Raw genomic sequence first — 13,105 nt, 5'->3', positions numbered from 1 at the left:
GTGCCCCAGGGCTGCCTCCGGGTAGGCAGCAGCAGCCAACACTGCCCGGCATGGCATGTGGGTGGGCCGCAGCTGCTGCCCCCAATGGGTAAGCCCAGAGCTAGCTTGGAGCCCAGTCTGGCAGTGGGGCCAGGTTACAAGCTGGTGCTGAGTGCAGGGAAAAGCAGCCCCTCGCTCACCCCATGGCTAGCACCCCATGCTGTAGCCACTTGCAGCCCGCACAGGGCTGTTTGTGCCTGCTCCAGACAGCCCCGCATGGGCTGTGAGTGCCTGCAGCAGGGAGCACAGGCCATAGGGTGGGCAAGGGGCTGCTTTTCCCGATGCTGAACATCAGCTTCTTCTCTGCTGGTGAGCAGGGGGTCGGGGCTGTGCACTTCCCCCCACCTGTACTGCAGGGCTGGGGGGCACTGGGAGTGAGTGGGCGGGGAGCCAGCAGGAGCACAAAGCCTGCACCAGTGTCCCAGGGCCAGTGCTGGCAGGGCCCAGAGCAGGGTGGCAAGAGCACCGGGTCCCAGACAACAGGGGTCTATGTAGCCGGGACAGACCCCCACTCTCCCTGCTGATACAGCGCATCCTGGCTCCACAGACCCCTGCCGGTCTGTGCTCTGCTTTGGGCCCCACCAGTGCTGGCCCTGGGACATTGATCCCAAGACATTGGGACATTGGTCCCAAGATGGTGACCAGGGGGCAGGGCACTTGTCAAGGGGCAGGGCTACCCATGCAGCCCTCAGCAGCCTGCCAAAACTGGGTAAGCAGCCCTCCACCCAAAATGATTGCCTGCCCCTGGTCAAGATGATGCCCCTTGCCAAAGCTTGATCTTACCTTGCCTGACCTTGAGTTGGGGCCAGAGCCAAAGTAGCTGCTTGCCCGCTGCTGCCTTGTACTTGAAACCAAGATGAAGGGTCCCATCCCCCCACTCTGTTAAATGGGGGGAAAACTGCCTTGGGATTTGAGCAAATATGGTAGATTCACATCTGCCCACTTTCATTCCCCTTACATACAAGGGCTTCCACAATTTGGGCAGGGAGGGGGGGAGGAGTGGAAAGAGAAGCATGCCAACATGACAGATAGCCAATAATCCCCATTTCCCTAGCCTGCTAAGTCAAGCCAAGCCAACTACTTTATATACTTTATACTTCCCTTTTAGTAACATTTCTTACATGGATTATCACAATAAGTCTTGTTTACTTTTAAAAGATGAATTTTAAAATAGACAAGGTAAATAGCTCAGATGCTTAATGCATGAAATCAAGCCGTCATGTGAATACTTCAGTGTACAAAGTGATTGCTATCTCAAACTCCCCATATAGGACAAAGAAGCAACATGTGCTTCATCTTCTGAGTACTTGCTGCTGAGCTGGTTCCAGGAACATTGAGTGTTTGACCATAGTCAAAGTTAGGGATTTTGATGGGGGTGTTCTGATGCACCTCCTGGGTCTTAAAACACCCAGAGGTAACAGGCTAAAAAGTCTTGCTCCTCCAGTAGGGGTAAGACCAGTTGCTACATTTGGGATCAAGAAGGGATTTTACCTCAAGGACAGATTGTTATGGATTATGGGGATTTTTGCTTTCCTTTGTAGTGGGGGGGGGGGTATGGTCCTCTTCCTTGCTGGCTCTCTTAAAAATACTTTATTTAAAAAACTATTTTCACTGTCCTTGCAGTGGCAGGACATTGCCAGTACCCTCATCTCCCTGCTTTACCTGTGACTAGTTAAAGGAAGGTTTTGAGCAGTTTGCCTGGTAATTGTACATGAGGGTTGTCCCTGAAGCTTTTAACAATAAATTAAACTAGGCATCAGCAACCCACAAATCTTGGATCTGGCCCAAGGAACCCAGGAACTTCAGCAGCATTCCAGCAGAGGGAGCCTCTGGTGGCATTTGGATGGAGGTTTTGCCCATGACACAACCGAGCAGTAAGGATAAGCAGCAGCAGCAGGTCATAGCACCAGCCCACTTCAAACCCATGGTGGGTCATTGTAGCCTACAGCAGCTGTGTTAGACACTTATCTGTGATGGTTTAGAAAGGACAACCTCGCCTAGGTGGCTGAACTAGATGGACTTCCTGAGATCCCTTCTCACCCTATTTTTCTGTGATTCTGTGGTTAGCTGGTTAGAAGCCCGAGTTGTTTTGAAGGAATCCACACACAGTGATTTATGTTACCAGGTTACAGAGATAATAGTCACCTGGAAAAGGAAAGGGAGAAGTCCACTGAGAATGCAAAAAGCCAGTCAAACTGGGCTTACTTGCATGACTCATTGAGCTAAAACATCTTATTTACAAGAGAATAAACACACGAGTCAGGCTTTACTTATTTACACCTTATATATTATAAACCATAGCATTTCTGTGATTTATTACAAAAAAAACATTTATTACTATAAACCATAGCATTTATTGTGACATTCAAAAGAATGCTTGGCCCACACAAAATTATTCCTTATTTATGTGCTTTTCTATTAGAAAAGTAATATTTAATCCACTTTACTTAAACGTTAAGGTTCTGAAGTTTTGATGTTTAGCAGAATGCCATAGGTAGCAAGTTTCAGAGTGTCACGGCAGGGTCCTACAGGAGGGCCGCGGTCTCCTTAAGGCCCCCTCTCCGTGCCTATTCGGCCCAAGGGCACCCTCTGTGGCCACTCCGGGCTCTCTAATATGCGGTCCCTCACTGGGACTCTCGTCAAGCCCACTCTGGGCCTTCTCTAAAATAATCTAGCCTGCTACGGGACTTTCTAGCGGGTCTCCAGTCCTTTAGGCCAACCGCACGGCTACCCTCTCTGATCCAGGCTGACTGCATTGCTATCCCCTTTTGCCAGGGACCGCCACAGCACCTTGCCTTTCTCCTGGGGCATTGTACTACTAACCCCTTCCGTCAGGGTCCACCACAGCACCCTGCCCCTACCTGAGGGCTATTGCCATACTAGCCTATAGCCGGGCTCGCTACGCCCGTCTTGGGCTTCTCAATAGCCCCCCTGCTCTGGGACCTTACATGCCCGCGCCAGGTTTCCTGATACTATCGCCCCTTCTCTGGGGCTTGCTGTGCCCCCGCTGGGCTCCTTAATAATGCCGCCCCCTCTCTGGGACTCACTGTGCCCATGCTGGGCTCCTTAATTATGCCACCCCCTCTCTGGGGCTTCTCAATGTTGCCCCCTCTTTGGAGCTTGCTACGCCCACACTGGGCTCTTCAAAACACCCCTCTCTGGGGCTGGGGTCTACGCACCCCTGTAAACTGCGCCCTTACTGGTGCCTGGATCCCCACGCTATTGTGGGTCTCCTATGAGGCCTCCTCCAACCCCTTATAGCCTCATCCTAGCCACCGGTGTAATAAACAACAACAACACCACCACCACCACCACCACAAGCCTCCTGGCTACAACTTAACTTAAGGCCACCTGGCTATAACAACATTGCTCCAATCTCCTGGAGCCACCATTCTTTACTCTGCTTCAGCCGTTCTCACATCTTAGCTTCAGGAGCTTCTCTCCATCTGGCCACCAGCAGGGAACTGCTAGCCTGGCCTCAGCTCTGGGTTTTATAAGGGCCAGGCCTTGCCCCTTACCACCAGCTAACCGCTGTCAGGTGTGGGTCATTCGCTGTCTCCAGTTGCCCTGGCAACCTGCAGCTGTGCTCGTTATGTCCTGCCAGGGCTCTCTCCCTGGCAGTTTCCACTCTGTAGGAGCAGGGCACCCCAGTGCTCTGCAACACACAGTTAAGGGGTAGTCTCCTTGGAGAATGCCATTTGTTGGTCCTAAAAGTTCTGCCGTAAAGTATTTATCACTTAACCTGTATACCAGTTTCCTTACAAATATTAGTTTCAGGAGTGGTATGTGTATTACAACAGCTAGACATTTTGCATCTACCAATAAAAGGTCTTTTGATGCAATTTATTTTTGTTCACTATCAACTTGAACTTGATTCCAATCAGCAACCTAGTTAAAAGAAAACTCATCCTGTTACCAGACTCCTCAGTATATTTTAAGTTACTGAATACTGAAACCCTGACATGTTTAAGAAGTATAAATAATTATTTTTACAATGGAACAGGAGGATTCATCCTCACACTAGTTGTATCTCATGTTAGAATGTCATCTAAAAACATTAGGTCCCTGATCCTAATAATGGACACACTTAATGCAAATATTTGGTATTATCCACATAAGTAGTGGTGGAAAAATAATAGAGCAAGTCCCGCTGTGTTTTGACAGACAAAATTGTCTTGAAAGTTTTGAGATTTCAAGATCTAAAGTCTGTAGGAATGTTTATTGTGATTGCAATTTTCTGGTCAGTTTAAATTCTTGAAGACTCTGTTTGGAGATGCCACATGTAATAGGACTGCTCCTTACTTTCTTGATTCTTGATTTTTTTCTGGTGTGTTTCTATAATACTGACATGTGTTTGACTTTAATACATTCCTGTTGCTTTTGTTTTTATTGTATGGCAAATATTAATCCTTTGTCTGACTAGTTTAGATTCATAAATGAAGAATATTAGTGGTGATAATATCTGGGAAAAATAGCTTCATTTTCTGTTACGTATGTGGATCAAATCTTTTGGTTGTGAATACTTTAAACTCTTGGACTTTGTGATGGAACTCAGCTGCTTCATGTTGAGAAATGGGGATCTTCCTACTTGATTTTATATTAGAAGTGGAAGATTATTAAGCTTGGAACATCATAGTTTTTGGCAGACCCCATCCTACAGGATATGCTGTACTGCATTTTCCTCTGGTTAAATTTCCATTTAAGCATTTCAACTGGGCCGCACAGTGGAGAAGAAAAGAGCTGATTTGCAGTATCAGTCATCCAAGCAGAAGCTTGATATTCTAAATTGTCTGATCCAAAGAAGATGGTTTATATTCTACAGATGATATTATTGGTATTTGTATACAAGTATCACATTCATTTTCAAACCTTCTTAGGTCCCAGAAATAAAATTCTTGGTGAATAAGGAAAACAATTACAAATGAATGATTTCAAATGTATCATTTGATTTTTAAACCAAAAGGTAAAATGAAATCCCTAAATCCTGCCAACACTATCCTTCCTTTAATTGAAAACTTATGAACAAAAGTAACAAGAATCTATTAAATACAAATACTTCTGTGTTATGGATCAACACTAGAAATAGAAGGTAAAGAGCTGACAAACTAATGTGGCACTTCTAAACAGAAAGACACTTAAAAAGTTCATACCATCTAGAAATAAAAATGCAAGTATAATTGAACTTTCCTACAAGCTCTGAGACCCTGAAGGCTCAGAACTACTTCATTTTAATTGTAGATGAATGGTCAAGGTGTAAAAAGACAAGCTCCCACAATGTAGAAAGCCTATTACTTTAATATTAGTATTTCAAGAAAATGAACTGTGTTCCTCATCTCACACCCCACTTTGAAAAACACCAAAGAAGTACCACTGAGGAAATACAAGCTGGTAAAATGCAGCCTAACCTTACTGTACTTCTGCCTACCAGGCTCCTAAAGTTAGCCAACCTTCCTTTTACCCACTTCACATATTTATACACTTGGTGAATTAGACAATCATATAAAAGCAAAGGAAGTCATGGTGCAGTGACCATAGCAGAAAGCTCTGGTCCATAGAAACCAGAATCAGTAGTCTGTGCTTTCTTCTTTTTTATTAGCAAGGATATCTTGGCAAAGTTGTGCAATGTATAATTTAATGACAGAACTAAAACCTTATTTTCAGATAGTACAGAAATAGAGCAGTGACAGGATGTTCATAAAACAATTACTTTAGGCAAAGCAATCATTCCTCTCCCAAGTGGGTACCTCATGAATCAGAGCATGTTTCAAGAAAAATATTTTAAAATGGATTTAAATAAGAAAATGCTTAATAAAATGCACCATAAAATGAATGGCCTCCAAAAGAGTTTGAAGCAGTATTCCTACCAACAAAACTAGTGCACAGGAGTATTAGTTGCATATGTATAAGTATCATTGCACATAGCCATTGCTTGAATTTTGCATGTCTGCTCAGAGTAAGGCAGTGAAGAAGACCCCAACCGTCACACCTTATTATATATGCTGTAGATGTTCTGTGCAACTTCTGAGAGGCTGGGGGCTGCAAGCCCCCTGGCCCCATGCTTCATGGGCCTCAAGCCTCTCGAGCTACATTGTGCATGGGATGTATCACGCTATGCTATGTCACAGGCCACATACCACATCCCCCTGCTGCACTGTGCTGGTGCTCCAAGGAGTGGGGCCCTGAAATGGAAGCAGGAGAAGGGAGAGGGAGCCTGGAGACTGCAGTGACAGCTGCAGGAGAGTGATATGGGGAGCAGTACCTGGACCAGGAGCTACGAGTTAGTCTCTCAGGAGCTGCATGCAGCCTGTGAGCCACCACTTGGATAGTCCTGTTCTACAGTATCCAATGAAGTAACCTAATGAAGTAATGCTCTGAGAATGTAGCTATATTTTGGGGTGCTGGCTGACATCGTTATCCTTTCATATAATTTTTTTCATGGTACTTTTCAAGATGGCCACTATGGGATGCCTCAGGTATGTTCATAGGCAGACAAGGTTCCTTGGGTGAATTTGATATCTTTTATTAGACCAACCCAAATGGTTGGAGAATAGTTATTAAGCAAGCTTTCGGGTTCAAAAACCCTTCATCAGGCTAAGGAAGCTTCGGCAGTTGGTGTGTCAGGTATGTTCATTCATTCATTAAATGAATGAGCCACTCTCTCCCAGAAAGCTCAGGGACTTTTACATGTTGACAGGCTGAAGAACTCCCTCCCAGGTCCTGCCAGTGAAGATGGGTGATCACTTCTGATTAAAACATTCCCCAAATGTCTTCTAAAACCCTGCAGAGCATCATGAAAATGGAGGAGATCCAGCAAACCACCATTTGGTGCTTCAGTCCGTCCAGCAATGCAAAGTATTCTCACTCTATTTGCAAAGAAATATCACAAGAACAGCCTGTTCTCATAGTGGGATGGAGACTAAGCCTTCCCATAACATTTCCAGTGCCAAGCAGCCAGTCACCCATCTGCCTGCCAGCAGGAAAGGGAAAACAAATGAAAGATGGGGCGGAGAAGCAACAAGCGGAGGTTGAGGATAAGAAAGAAACATCTGTTAAGGGGACAAGAAGAAGTGAGGAGAAAAAGAGCAAGAGAACAGAGAGAAATGAAACATCTATGAACAAAACATAATGGCAGAAAAGAAACAGAGCAACAGAAAAATTGAGAGAAAAATGTGAAAATAGAAATGATGGAAATATTAATAGGAGAAGATGGGAGATGTATATATAAAATGAATGCTGAGAATGCTGAAAAAAAAGGTTTATTTTACCAATAATCTAGGATTATCAACAGGAGAGGGTTTTTCTCTGTGTAGGGGGCTTTTCTGGGTTTTTTTCCCCCCTTTCTTTTTTTAATCTTGAGCTCTTGGCTTCTGAAAGCCCATTCTGTAAAAATGAATTGAGGATTGATCTGGACAAGCTAACATTTCAGTTTCTATGAATGAAAAAGCACTGTGGAGAAACTTCATCCATGTTTAGGTGAGCTCTCTGAATTGCCTGGCTAATTCCCAGACAATGGAATTCACATTCATTTGTAGTTGCATGGAAAAGGGGAAGCAAAGCACGGGAGAAGGCAAGGAAGACAAGAAAGGGAAAGGAAAATAAAATGGAAATGAAAAGAAGAGCCATAGAAGATCCTGCATGAGAACTAGGATGAACCTGTTTCACGGATACAAAGGAGGAATCGGATCACACTACACTCAGTTTTGCCAACAGCAAGCTTTCAAACCTCAGTTAGATTCTTCCTTCATTTCCACACCTCCTCCCCTCCCCAAGAAAAATAACTGACATTATTTTTCACTTGCCTTGTACACTGTGAGATTTTAAATGTTTCTCTTTCAAACTTTTCTATGCAACCATAAAGGAGAGAAAGTTATCTTTATATAATCAAAGCTAAAATTCGTATTTAAACAGAGGATGCCAAGTGATAAAGCATTAAGGAAGGTACCAAATATTGCAAGATACACCATTGAAGAGGGAAAGCTGGCACTAAGATCTATATACACAAAGTTCAGAGTGGCAGGAAGAAAGCTGGTCTAGCTATTCTGGTATCTCTGAACTGCGGAAAATATATTTTTTTCTGAATGCTCTTAAATAAGCTTATTGGCAGATGTAGCTAGTTGCATCCATTTAAAAACAGCGTGGTTTTAAACAGAAAGAATTTCTAGTGCTACACATTAACTTGTTAGATAGGTTCAGGAGAAGTGTAGGAACAACTTATAGTTCTGTATCTGTTCTTTATTGACCACAGTATTGCTGCTATTGACCAACAAAAAAAATAGAAATTCATTCCAAAGTTTTGATGTCTGGAAAATTTTAATGTCATACTTCAACATGTAATTATACTTCCTACGGATCCACTTGATTCAACTATAAAATCCTCACAGTACAGCCAGTATTCTCCCTTTTTTCATTTTCTAATTTTCCTTTCTTATTAACTCGTGTTCTAAGTTTGATCTTGACAGAAATACCACATTTTTATGTTTAGTTAAGTCTCCTAGCTTCTCTGTTTCCTTAGCTTCTCTTTTACCACACAGGTAAAAGAGAATCAGTATAATAGCACATACTTACCTCATACAAGCAACAAAGAGAGTGATTTAATAATATTTGGGGAATACCTTAAAGAACAAAAGGATAAGGTCTGCTATCAAATATCTTAGCATATTTCTTTAATTGATAAAGTCAAACAATTATGCTCTACAACAGAGACAAAAGTGTATATATGATACCAGTTTAACATACAGTACTCTCCTGATGCTTCCTTGGCAGTGGCAGTTTTGTTTTTTGCCATTTCTACTACTTTAATCTATGTTTAAAATGGTTAAAAATTTTAAATTATTTTGTCATAATATTCAAAACCTACAGCTGCAAGGATATAAACAGATGTCATTAAATGAAGCAAATCAGCTGTGGCAGATTCTGACAGCTGGTTTGCTTCATTGGGTGAAATGCAAATTGCCCATTACACCACACTGGGGAAAGGGCCTGATCCTGTGGGGGATAATGGGCTACGTGTTCCCTGCTTAGAAACTTGCCTCAGAGATTCTCTGGGGCATGTCTCTATAACGGAAATGGCAGTTTTCTGCTTTCAGAAATGTGTCCCAGGGAATCTTTGAGGTGCCTCTCTAAGTGGGGAAAGCTGGGGATCTGCTCTTACAAAGACGTGTCCTGGAGATTCCCTGGGGCACGTTCTGTAAGACAGGAAAGCTCAGCGGGCACTCCTGGGGCTTGGATTGATACCACCTATGTTGCATCCACAAATTTGGGGCATTTGTAGCACAATCAAGGGTATGGGTGTTTGCTCTGCCTTTTTGCCACCATAAACATTTTTGTGGTAGCACAAAGGTGACCTCTGTTTCCACCCTAAGAAGCTCTCCTATGAGATCAGAAAAGCAAAACCAATCATGTAAATGAGCAAGTAGTCTATCACCTTGTATGAATCCCCTCCCACAAATGTGGAGGAACAAAATGAAACTTGAAGGGAACATGTAAGAGGCTAAGCCAATCATCAGGCTGTTTGGTTGGTTGTTTTTCTTAAGAGCCTAATTTTAGGAATTGGGAATGAAAATCTTGGTTAGACCAAGGGCTTTATTGCGCGTTTCATTGTGAGCTGCTCAAATGTTGATGGGTGCTGGCTCAAGTTTGGAGCAGTCACACATTCAGGCCAGCAGCTGCCTAGAGGACTGAAAGGTAAGAACACCCCTGTCCCACTCCAGGCTTTTCCCCTGTCCCCTGGGGCTTTCCTGGTTTCTCCTCACTGCTGAAGCTTTTCCCCTTCCCCCCACTTACATGTGGCTGTCTGTGCTGTCTCTCCCCAGAGAGACAAGCAGGGAAGGTTTAACCTGCCTGCCCAACCCCTGCTGCCATCACTGTGAGGCTACTGCTGCTCTCCAGGCTGAACCGAGGCCAGGCAGGCAGGGAAGGAAAGCAGGTTAACCTTTCCCTGCCTTCTCCCCCTGGATGGACAGTGTAGGCTGTCATAAGTAAGTGGTGGGGAGAGAGGGGCAGGGGAGCAGCAAGTAGGGATCTAAGGTGTTGGAGAGGGCAGGGAGCGGGCAGTGGCCCTAATCTGGGGCAGAGGAACAGGTAGGGAGTTTACACTAATGTGTAGCCTGGAGTGGCTACATGTTAGTGAACATGAGCAAGGTAACATGGATCAAAGAGAAACCTAGGTTAGAGTGGCATAACTTTTAAGCCACCTAAAGCGTGCTTAAAAGTAATTTCAGGTGTTAATGTTCAGACAGCTAATGAGTTAAGAGCTCCAGGAACTGTCTAAAATTAACATGTAATGAGGCCCTAAGATGAAAGTGAACATGTTTTCAGTTTTGCAAGATGCACTTTTCCAAAGAAGTTAAAGAAAAAAAGTTAAAGGAATAACAGCACCATGATTCTATTCTTTGGCATTTAAAGTATGATATTTCAGCTGAAGGTTAGCTCTGGCATCCTGTTCAATACTGGTTAATATCTATTTAAATATAAGGAAGTAGCACATATAGTCTATAATAGCTGTATAATGTATCCCAATAGTAAAATGATTCATTCCTATTGTCTTGGTACTGTCAATATGCCTTCTCCTACCCCGCTTCCCTCCCTCCACCCCCTCCCCTGGATTTTATGTGATATATCTCCATTATTGTAATAGAGATGGAGTGCTGCTGTAGCTGTGATGTCCAGTAAAAGATATTATAAAAAAAAACCCTGCATTTCTCATATCTATGTCTTTTGTCAGCCATTTTTATAAAGGCAATCACAACAGAGGTTGCTCAAGTCAAAGCTCCACTAAAAGCAAAAAAATCATCCAACGCTGGTGCTCTGTCCAGTTAAGTACAAAACTAGAGTTGTACAGTGTGTCCCTTATACAGTTCCTTTGTAACTGTTACTATAGGTACCCTTTGTTTGGTTTTAAAAATTAGCCATACTACTGAATATGTAATGAACCAGTATAAATGCATTAATTTTACACAATACATGTCAAGAAAAAAAACTGTATAACAAAAGAGCCATACATTAAATTATAGCATAGGAATTCTTTTTTTTCCCAGCAAGTGATGTGGTCATTTCTGAAGTCATGATCCACCTCCTATTTTAAAGTTACTAGATTATTTCATTTTAAAACAAGTCTGTTTCTTGACCTCCTACTAGCAGTTAAAAAAGGTTGAGGAGACCTGAAAGGCTCAGAACTCAGAAGGCAACATTTTTAAAGCCCAATATGTATTATTTTGGTTCAGTGTAACAATGCAGAATTTAATCTATACAGATTAAAGAGTAGATATTTACAGCTAGGTTTTCAACTTTAGGATTCTTCTTTATATTCATTTTAATCCAATGAAATGTAATCAAGTATTTCCTTTTTTATTTCATGAACTATGTTTCACGTTTTTGCTCTTCATCATATGGCTAACACTTTATTTTGTGCTTTACACTTAATTAATCATTAATTAATTCATTTTTATCTCTCCTTCAATTAATGCTTTTGAATAAATCACAAAATTCTCAAGATGAGATTATACCCAATTTTTTAAATTTGTCATTAATTTACCTCTCCCCACTATAAATTCCTCAATTTCTTAGGTGTTAGTTAGCAGTAGTTTCACTTAAATGCATCTTTCTTGGCTTCATATGTTCCTAGATATCATTCCTGTTTACTGATTTCATGAACATTTCAATATTATGCAGTTTTCAAATATTACAATTGATGCTTTCATGATCAAGTGGGGGTTTTTTTGTGCGTATTTGTGCCACTAAATTTCAAATTTGCTTATGAAAAGAGCACATCATCTAAAATGTATTCAACTGAATTTATTTTGAAATATCAAATGAATATTTGCAGAATGCTTTTTCTATTCTCCATTCAGTTTTGAGGCCACCATAAGACGCTTGTGCATAGGTGTTGCTATATAAACTTAAAATAACAAAGGATTCTTCCTGGAGGAGAGATTATCTGGGTTTAAGATCCATTAATTTGTGGGGTGCTTTGCACTAGTAGAAAAGTACAAAAGAGCCAGAGTGTGGCCCAAGATTGAGGGCATGATCTTTTCAACTAATTGACTCTTTCTAATAGAGACATATTTCATTGTCTGAGAGCATAGCCTGTCAGTAGCAGAATTGGATATTCATCTGTCCTTGCTGACCTGACCAGACTTTTTCATAGGCTACTCTTTCACCTTTGGCTGATTTACTTTTGTTTCACTTTTTTTTTCTTTCTTCTTTTATACTGTATGCCTAATGACTGAAATGTAGTGTTTTAGAGCTACATAAACAAACCATCTCCTCACATAGCTGCTCTTGAATACATATGGCTTGTCACCATGACTGGTTAGGAAAAAAAGACATAGCACATTCATTTGTGTATCATATCCATAGTCAATTAAATCATGTTCAAATATTGTAGGCTTGAACTAAATCATTACTAATCTTGCCTTAAGCATGGAAAACTGCATTTGGTTCAATGCAGACCATATGTTATTTTTAGTATGCTGAACAATAGTTCCCCTTTCACTCTCCTTTTTCCATCCATAGATTCTCAGCTTGCAATACTTTTGTCTTCCCTCCTCTTATGTTTTGTCTTCCTTCCTCTTACGTTTTCATGCTTGCTTTTAACCAAGATTGAGCAAGGAAAGATATTGCTGTTATAGATATATTTTTATCTATTGATCACCAATCATTGCAGCTATTCAAAGTAACACTTTCCCTTAAGATATTTCTATTGCTGTTGACAACTTTTAACAATAAGAAAACTCTCAGCAGGACTGAACTGGTCGTTTGTGTGAGAGAAGATGCAGCACCAAGAGATTATACCATGTAAATGAGAATTAAATGGGTAACCAGCGAAAGCCAGATTACTGATGATTGAAAGGAAATTTACACAAGCCCACCTCCACAACCATTTGTGATTAAAACAGAATAGGGGGCTAAATATTTCAACTTGATTTACATGATATCAGGAGTTATCTTGCATCTATGAACAAGAGCTGGTTCTCATGGCAGGATCCAGCTAACTTGCTGTATGATTAGAGAGCTTTAAAGATTACATTTTTAATGATAAAATTGCACTAACCTGTAACCTAAGGGA

Source organism: Alligator sinensis, unplaced genomic scaffold (assembly GCF_000455745.1).
Source record: "Alligator sinensis unplaced genomic scaffold, ASM45574v1 scaffold655_1, whole genome shotgun sequence".
NCBI lineage: Eukaryota > Metazoa > Chordata > Crocodylia > Alligatoridae > Alligator > Alligator sinensis.
This window is presented reverse-complemented; position numbering follows the sequence as displayed.